Here is a 9,109-nt window from a genome sequence, read left to right as displayed (position 1 = left end):
ACGCAGCCTGGGCCCCCACCTCGCAAGGGCGACTTCCCTCGGCACCGGCGGAAGCAACACGCGGGCCCTCCTCCTTCCGCTCTCGCTTGCCTCACGCGGGTCTCGGCAAGCACCGGGGCGGGCACGCACGCGCGCACCCCTCTCTCACCCCCGCCTTCTCGGGATCAGGCACGGCACCCTCCCGCGAGGCGTGCGTGCTCTAAAGGTCTTACCCCGCTCGACCCCCCTTTTTTTTTTTTTTTTCCTCCACATCCTTTCTCTCCCTCTCGGCCGCACTCCTGTTTTTTATTTCTCTCGGCTCGAGGGGCGCACGCCCACACGCGTGAGCGGTGACCGGAAGGGTGGGCTGGGAACGGGGAAACGGCACCGCCACCCGGCCTCAGGCACCTGAGGGACGGCCTGGAGCGTTCCAGGGGCACCGCCAAAGGGCCACTCGAGGCGCACCGGCACCACCTGGGTGGGGCGCGCGGGTGCGCCTGACCAGAGAGCCCCCCCGCCGCGGGGGGCGGGGGAGGGCCCGACGCGAGGCAGAACACCAGGGCCACGAGCAGAGGCTGTCCTGCTCGGTCTCAGGACCCCGCCACCGCCGACGCTGGCCGCGAGGCCGCGAACGAGGGCAGATGAGCAAGGTCGGGCCGGATTCCGTGCCCCTGCCCCTCTGCGCACCACCGGCGGGCGGGGAGGAGGAGCGAGGGGCCCGCGCGCTGAGCGAGAAGAGCGGTCCCATTCGCCACGAATGTCCGTCCCTCGTCTTGGCGCGGCTCGGACCCGGCCCGGGAGAGCACGACAACACCACATCGATCGGGTCAGCCCAGGCACAAGCGAGGAGGAGAAGACCCCCCCGCCAGGGCTGCCAGGAGGCGGGCGAGGACAGCCCCGGAGAGGACCCGCTTTCTGCCTCGCCCGCCCCGGCTGCGGAAAGGTGGCCGCGAGGACCCCTGCACACGGAGAACGCCTGACACGCGAGGCACGTGGGCCTGGGGGAGGGGGGTAGCGGGGCACACTCTGGCGAGCACCGCGGCCACCGCGGGTGCCTGCGACAAGGGGCACGCGGGTCAGAGGGCCCGCGGCGCCCGTGCCACGCCGCCCTCGGGCACTGGAGACCGGGGGGAGGCACCGCGGCTGGACATCTGGACGCGCGAGAGCCGGCGCACGGGCCCCAGGCGGGCGGCTCAAGCGGGGAGGAGCGGGGGAGGGCGTGGGCCGTCGGTGGACCGGCGTCTACGGACCCGTCCAGGTTTCCCATCTGCTCAGCGGGAGTCACCCAGCGAGGAGAGCGTGTCAGCACCAATCTGGTGGCCCAAATCGCCCGTTTTGGGCGAGAGAAAAGCCACGCCCCGCGGCGGGAGGGGCCCGCTCCCCACGGCGAGCCCCCGGAACTGCGGCCCGGCCATCGGTCCGTAGCGCGACCCCATGGCCCCCAGCGCCCCGCCCCCCCCCCCCGGAGCTCCCGGGATCCTCTGGTCGACCCGCGGGACGGGGTGACGGAGCTGGCCGGGGCCGCGCGGGCGCCCAGAGCCAGCCGCCTGCGCTGCGGCCAACGCGGGCCGGTCGGGGAACCCTCGGAGGGGGGACTTGGAAAAAATTCTCGGGCGGCGGGGCCCCTCCGAAGGTCCGGGCCCCGCGCGGGTCCGTGGCCGGGCCGGGGCGGGCCGGGGGCGGCAACCTCGGCCCGGGGACCCCCGGAGCGGGACTTTGAAAAAATTCTCCGACGGTCCGGACCCCACGCGGGACCGCGCCCGGGCCCGGGGCGCCCTCCGCGGGCCACCCCGGACCTACGCCGGAGGCCCCGGTGACGACCGGGCCGCGCGAAGGAAGGCGCGCGAACGGCCGGGGCGTGCCTTGTCCCGTTCTTCTGCCTGCGCCGTCTCGGTGCGGCCCGGTTCGGTCCAGCGCCGTCTAAAACACGGCACCCGGGAGCGCGGCGGCGGCGGCGGCGGCGGCGGCGGCGGCGGCGACGGCCACCGCCTCGGCCACATGAAGCTGCGGGCCCAATTCCGGAACGTGGCTCTGGCGCCGGCGCCCCACCGTGGCCGGGACGATCCCGCCGACGCCGCCGGCGTCCCGAGACGTCGCCTCGGCCAGCGCGGCCACAGCGCCTCCCATGTCGCCGGCGCCGGAGCTCCGGAGGAAAACGATGTCAAAGCGGCCGCCAGGTGGCGGCCGACAACCGGCGCGGGCGACAGCGGGACGGATCCGGATCGGCGGCCGGCGAGGGCGCGTCGCCGGGCGGCCGGACACCCGGTCCCGTCCCGGCTCCCCCCCCGCCCCCCTCCCCCGCCTCCCAGCGCCGCCGCCGAACACGTTTCTCGGCGCGGGGCGGCCGGAAGGCGTTGGGGCCGGCCACGGCGCGGGGTCGGTTGGGCCAAGGGGATCCACCCGGCCGGGCCCTTTCCCGCCTCGGCCAGGACGATCCTGCCGACGCCGCCGCCGGCGTCCGGGAACGTCGCCTCGGCCAGCGCGGCCACATCGCCTCCCGCGCGTGTCGCCGGCGCCGGAGCTCCGGGGGAAGACGATATCAAAGCGGCCGCCAGGTGGCGGCCGACAACCGGCGCGGAGTGCAGCGGGACGGATCCGGATCGGCGGCCGGCGAGGGCGCGTCGCCGGGCGGCCGGACGCCCGGCCCCGTCCCGGCTCCCCCCCCGCCCCCCTCCCCCGCCTCCCAGCGCCGCCGCCGAACACGTTTCTCGGCGCGGGGCGGCCGGAAGACGGTGGGGCCGGCCACAGCGCGGGGTCGGTTGGGCCAAGGGGATCCGCCCGGCCGGGCCCTCCTCAGGTTCCGGAGGTGTGAGCAGGCTGTGTGGCTGGCTGCTTCTCCCTGACGGAACAGCAGTGGAACGACGGTACCAGCCCACTGCAGCAGCCGCTCTGGGAATGGTGCCTGAGGGCTCCCCGCGGGGCAGGGCCGGTAAACCCTCTCTGCCCCTGAAAGGTCTCTTCCTGCCGCTGCCCCTCAGTGCGTCGTCTAAGCCCGCCTTCGACGGTCAGGACTCCCCGCTCGTCGCAGACATACTCGTTCGCTTGTGTTTCCGGGTCTTTGTCGTCAAGAGAGCTAGGCGGAAGCGTCAGCCTATTCCACCACCTTGGCCCCATCTCCCAAAGTTCCGATCCAAGGGGGTCCGGCCCAGCCGGGCCATTTCGCCCCTCAGCCAGGAAGATCCCGTCTACCCCGCTGGAGCCCTGGAGCACCATGCCGGCCAGCCGGCGTGTCCCACTCGGGGGGGGCCCTGGGAGGGAGGGAGGGAGGGAGGGAGGGAGGGAGGGAGGGAGGGAGGGAGGGAGGGAGGACCCCGGGAGGACCCCGGGAGGACGCCGGGAGCCAGGCCGGGCTCGAGGAGACGGAGCGAAGGCCCCGGGCCGCCGTGGCCAGCGCGCGCCCGCCGGGACCGCTTCCCATCCCGTCGGCGCCGCAGAGCTCCGGAGGGGGACGGTATCGAAGCGGCCGCCGGGTGACGGCCGACGACCGGAGCGAAGGGCGGCGGGGGGGTGGAACCGGGTCCACCTGGGCCCCGGCCGGGGCTCGAGGGTGGCAGAGGGGACAGACTCCCCCGGGCCGCCGGGGAAACCTCTCGGGAGCGTCATGGGGCGCGCGCGCGCGCTCGCCCCCGAAAGGGCCGAACGGGGGGGGGGCGCCCGAGGGGATGAGCGTCCACCGGGGGCGGGAGGGAGAAGAGAGCACGTCCCAAGCGTCGGACGGGCAGGTGTTCTCCGATCCGTATCCTTTGGACGGACGCGACAAACGGGACGGGATGAGACCGCCAGTCCCCGAAGTTTTCCTCCTCGTTCTTTGAGTGCCCGCGTGGCGCAGCAGGCAGACCGGGAGACGTTTTCCGCCGTCGTCCCTGTCGCCGAGCCAACGGTACGCGTGAGGCGGGTTGAACGGGCAAATTGCGTCGGGAGGGAGGGAGGGAGGGAGGGAGGGAGGGAGGGAGGGAGCCGTGCGTTTGCCGGCATCCGCGTCGCAAAAGAAAACCACGGCCGCCACCGAGAGCGTTCTTCCTCATCGCTTTCCATCCTCCCGCGACGCGGGCGGGCAAACGGGGGGCGGGGGGGAGGCCGGGAACGCCTTCCCAGAGCCGGTACGGACCGGCTCTGGGCCCCCCGGTCCGACTGGGGAGACATCTCACCGAGGGAGGCCCTCGAGGCTCTCGGGAGCGAGGCCGGACTTAGTGAGGTCCAGCGGAGGCGCGGCGGGCCAGCCGCGAACGCCCGCCCAGAGGCCCTCGGGCGGCTCGGCCCGAGCGAGTGCTCTCCGGGCTCGCGGGCGGACTCGGGAAGGTGGCGTCTCCGGGGCGGGGGGGGGGAGGGAGAGGGGTGAGTCGGCGTCTCGAGCATCGAGAGATCTCCGGCGGCTCCCGAATGCGGGCGGGCGGGCGGGCGGGCGGGCGGGCGTGTGTGCGTGAGTCGTGGGGGTGGGGGGTGGAGTGCCCGAGGGGGGTTGGGGGGTGGGAGGCCGAGAGCGGGGCGGTGGGGGGGTCGGAGGGTGGGGGCGGTGGGGGACCACGCGCCTCGGGCCCGGGGGGTGGGGTGCTGAGGTGGGCGGGGAGTTGGCAAACGTTCCGGGTGGCCTGGTGCGTGTGCGCGCGTGCCTGCGCGCGTGCGTGCGTCCGTTCGCGCGCGCGTCCCGGTGTGCGTGCCTGCGCGCGCGCGCGTCTGTGCGGGGGCGCGTCTTTGCGGGGGCGTGTGCGCGCGTGTCCGGGCGTGTGTGCCTGCGTGTGCGCGCGTGACTGCGTGCGTGCGCGTGCGCGTCTGCGGGCGTGCCCGTGTGCGTGCCCGCCTGCGTCTGTGGGGGCGCCTGCGCACGTGAGCGCGGGTCTGTGCGTGCGTCTGTGTGTGCGTCTGTGCGTGTCTGTATGGGTTTGAGTGCGCGTCTGCGCGTGAGCGCGTGTCTGAGCGTGTGCGCCTGTGCCTGCGCCCGCGCGCGCCTGTGCCTGCGGGAGCGGGCGCGCGCTCAGGCGGACGGGCAGCCCCCCGTCGTCGCCCTCGGTCCGCCGAACGGGCGCCCCCTTGGCCGGATGGAGAGGCTTTTCTCCGCGCCCACGAGGGGAATCGCAACGGGAACCGTAAGGCCGCACGCCGGCGGCGCTAGCGCCGCCTGCCGACGAGGGCCGCCGCCGCCGATCCCCCCCCCGGCCCGACCCCCAGCCCCCCAACTCGGCCCGCGGTGAGGGCCGGGGCCGTATTCGGCTGGAGGGGGGGGACGGTAAGGCCGAGGGCAGCGTCGCCGTTCCCGCGTTGCACGCGTCGCCGTGCCGCGAGCGTCTCCCGGGAAGCCAGAGGAGCGAGGTGTGTGAAGCCCGTGCCGCGCGCGCGCGGACCCGACCGGGGTGTTCCGGGACGACCGACCGACCGACCGGCCGACCGGCCGACCGTCGTCGTGGAAAGCTCACGGCGGACTGGACATCTGACGGGCCCCTCCCTGTCCGAGCCGACCTCCCGAGGTACGTAGGAGGGGAAGGGTACGGTAGGCTGGTTCGGCTGGAAGCCATCCCACCCCCGGGAGGCGTCGATCGACGGGGAGGCGGGACCGGGAAGGCACCGGTTTCCAATCGGACGATGGCTGAACCTTGGGCGACGGGTACGCGGACTCCTCCGTCTTCGCCCGAGTTCGCGACTCTCTGCGGGGGGAGCTTTCCGGGAAGCGGGTGACGGGCGCGCGTGCCGTCGTCCCGTGAAGGCGCGCTACTACCAAGAGGCTCCGAACGCGGGCCGTCCTCGGGGGGCGGTTTATTTTTTCTCAGTCGGGGGGGACCCCCGCCACAGGGAGAGAAACACCCGAGTTGGAACGGTGCTCGGGTGGGGAGTAGGGCGTGGCGGTGAAGACTGACGTTCGTCATCGTCGTCGTTTCCGTTTAGATAGAGAACTGACTGCGGCGCCGCTGCCGTCGCGTGCCGTCGAGCGGCTCGGGACTCGGAGCGGCCCTAGGGGAGAGAGTCGAGCCGCCCCACGGGCTTCCCAAGGAGGAGCCGGCGGATCCGAACCGCCGACGATCTCGGTCGGCAGCCGAGCTCCGAGCCGCCGCCGCCGCCGCGCCGCCGGGGCTCCGTCTTTGCACTCGGTCTCCGGTACGCGGCGAGTTGGTTTCGCCCGAGGGGCGGAACGGCTCTCGAAGAGGAAAACCCGGTTTCAGAAAAGGAAGGAGACAGGCAGAGGGAGGGGGAGGGGGAGGGGGTGGGCGGGAGGGGTGGGGGAGGGGAGGGGGATGGGGGCAGGGGAGGCGAGGGGGAGGGGAGGGGGAGGGGTGGGGGAGGGGAGGCGGTGGGGGGAGGGACGGGGAGGGGGAGGGGGAGGGGAGGGGAGACGAGGGGAGGGGAGGGGGAGGGGGACGGGGGAGGGGGGAGGGACGGGAGGGGGAGGGGGGAGGGACGGGAGGGGGAGGGGGAGGGGAGGGGAGGGGAGGGGGCGGGGAGGGGGAGGGGATTGGAGGGGAGGGGGAGACAGGCATACCTGGACGCCGAGCCAGCCCGGTGACGGCGTTAGGTAGAAGAAGGACGGTAGGCGCCCACGCGCTCACGCCCGTGGCTGCAGATACGGACACGCAGGCGCGTGCACGCGCCCGTGCGCGGGCGGGCGGTACGCACGTGCCTGCCCGTGCGTACCCGCGCGGGTACACGCGCGTAGGCGTGGGCGCGCCCACACGGGCGCGCCCGCGCCGGTACGCGCGCGCCCTCGGGCGCGTCCGTGCCCGTGCGTACGCCTAGGGGTGTGCACGCGCGGGCGCCCGCCTCTACGTACCTGCCCGAGGGCGCGCGCGCGCGCGCCCGCGCCTGCACGCGCCTGCACCTTCGCACGGGCACCTGCGCGCGGACCTGCCCGCGCCCCCGCCTCTGCGTGGGATCGGCGAGAGCCGAAAGCGGTACCGCCGCCGCCGCGTTTTCAAGATCCTTTGGCTCACGCGCCCCCCCACCCCCTTCCGGCCACCTTCGGGGGGAAAGCCCAACTTCACGGACGGGCGGAGCGGATAGCCCTTCAGCTGCGCCTCCCTGAAATAGAACGGGAGGAGTCACGAGAGCCTTAGGAAACGGAGCGAGGCGACGAGAGGGTGCGTCGAAAGGCGGGCGTCGAGAACTCCGGCCACAGGCGTTTTCCTTCTGTAGGGTGTAGAAAGCACCCCGCCGCACGCACCCGGCGTTAGGGAGCTGTCTCGAGGGCCGCGGTTTCTACTCCGCCGACTCCTTTCAGTTGAGACGGGGCGCCTCCGAGCGTGTGTGTGCGCGCGACCCGAAGGCGGTCGTCGAGGGACGACGGCACCCTCGGTCCGCCGAACCCCCGCGCCCTCGGACGGACGGGTGGAGAAGCTCTCCTCGACGTCACGGAGGCGGTCCCGACTGAAACCGGAGGGGCACGTGCCGGCGGCGCTAGGCCCGCCGCCGCCGAGGACCGCTGGCGCCACCCCCCCCACCGCCCACCACGCACCCCCAACCCCACCCCGCCTGCGCCCTTGCCGTGGGCCCCACGCTGGCGATATCCGGATCCAGTCCGACGTGGCCGCCGGCTGCCACCCGCCAGGCGGGGAAGAGGTTTGGAGGCGGCGGAGGCGGTGGGGGCGGCGGGGGGCGGCGGGGGTGTGGGCGGTGGGGGGCGGAGGAGGAGGAGGAGGAGGAGGAGGAGGAGGACGGACGGACGGACGGACGGACGGACGGAAGGACGGGAACGCGCCCGCGCGCGCGTGCGCCCGCACCGCAGGGTGCCCTCCGGAGACACGGACGGGCCCACGGAGCACACGGAAACACGGAGATGGACGCGAGGGGGCGCGCGCGCGCGCGCAGCAGACACAACCCCGGGACGCCCGGGAGACACAGAGGTAGGCGCGGGCAGGCAGAACACGCGGGAACGCGGACGCGCGGCACCCACGGACACGGTCCGCTCGCGCACGCGCACGGGGGCCCGGACGCACGGCGACTCGCACGGACGGCGCGGCCGAAACACGGGAAGGTACGCCTCAGGGGCACACGCCCGTGGATCCCCCCAACAGAAGCCCGCCCGCGGCCAACCCCCGCCGCCCCCCCCCGAAGCGGGACGCCCACCCGCGCGGACGGAGGGAGGGGCGCGACGGGGCGGACGGCCGCGCCGCAGCGCTTCGGAGGACACGGCGCCCCCGCCACACACGCGCGACGCGATAGACGCGTCGCGCGCGAGACGGGGGCACGGGCACGAGGTACGTACGCCCGGCCGCGCGCCCGCGCGGCATCCCGAAGAGGGCGCGCCGCACTCGGACGGACGGGGCCGCGCGCGCGCGCGCGCACCGGAGAGGCCACGCGCGCACCCGCGCGGACACGTACGCGCACGCAGCGGCGGCGGCGGCGGCGGCGCCCTCCGGCGACACGGACGCACGCCCGGGGCACGCGGAAACGCGGAGACGCACGCGCACAGCAGACGCACGCACGGGACGCTCGGGAGACGCGGAGGTAGACGCAGGCAGGCGGAACACGCGGGAACGCGCGTCGCCCCCGCGCACACGATACACGGAGCGGGCGGGCACGCTCCACTAGGCGCGCGCGGCCTGCACTTGACGCTCGGGGACGCGGGCGCGGACGCGGCCCCGTACACGCGGCACCCACGGGCAGGCGGCACGCGGGCTCGGACGCACGCCCGGCGACGCGCGAGGACGGAGAGACGGCGCACCGGAACCGCGGGCGGGAGACGCGAACGAACGGGCGCCTCCCGCGCGGCGCGGGGGGACGCCCACGCGGAAGGCGCGGCACGGCCACACGCCCGCGGCGCCCCCGCGCGCCCGCCGTCCCCCCAAAGTGGGACGCGCTCGAGACGGCGCACGCGCACGGACGGTGACCGCGACGCACCCGCGTCCGCCCGCCCGCACGCACGCACGCACGCACGCGACCCCGGAGGACGCGTCGCACGCGAGACACGGGGGCGCGCGCCCGAACTACGTAGGGTCGACCGCACGACTCGCGCGCCCGCCGGCCACGCGCCCGCGCGGTATCCCGAAGCGGGCCCGCTACGCTCGGACGCAGAGGCAGAGGCAGAGAGAGACAGAGACAGAGGCAGAGACAGAGACAGGCAGAGACAGAAGCAGAGGCAGAGACAGAGGTAGAGACAGAGGCGGAGACAGAGACAGAGGCAGAGACAGAGACAGGCAGAGACAGA

Source organism: Loxodonta africana, unplaced genomic scaffold (assembly GCF_030014295.1).
Source record: "Loxodonta africana isolate mLoxAfr1 unplaced genomic scaffold, mLoxAfr1.hap2 scaffold_617, whole genome shotgun sequence".
In the NCBI taxonomy this organism is placed as follows: domain Eukaryota; kingdom Metazoa; phylum Chordata; class Mammalia; order Proboscidea; family Elephantidae; genus Loxodonta; species Loxodonta africana.
This window is presented reverse-complemented; position numbering follows the sequence as displayed.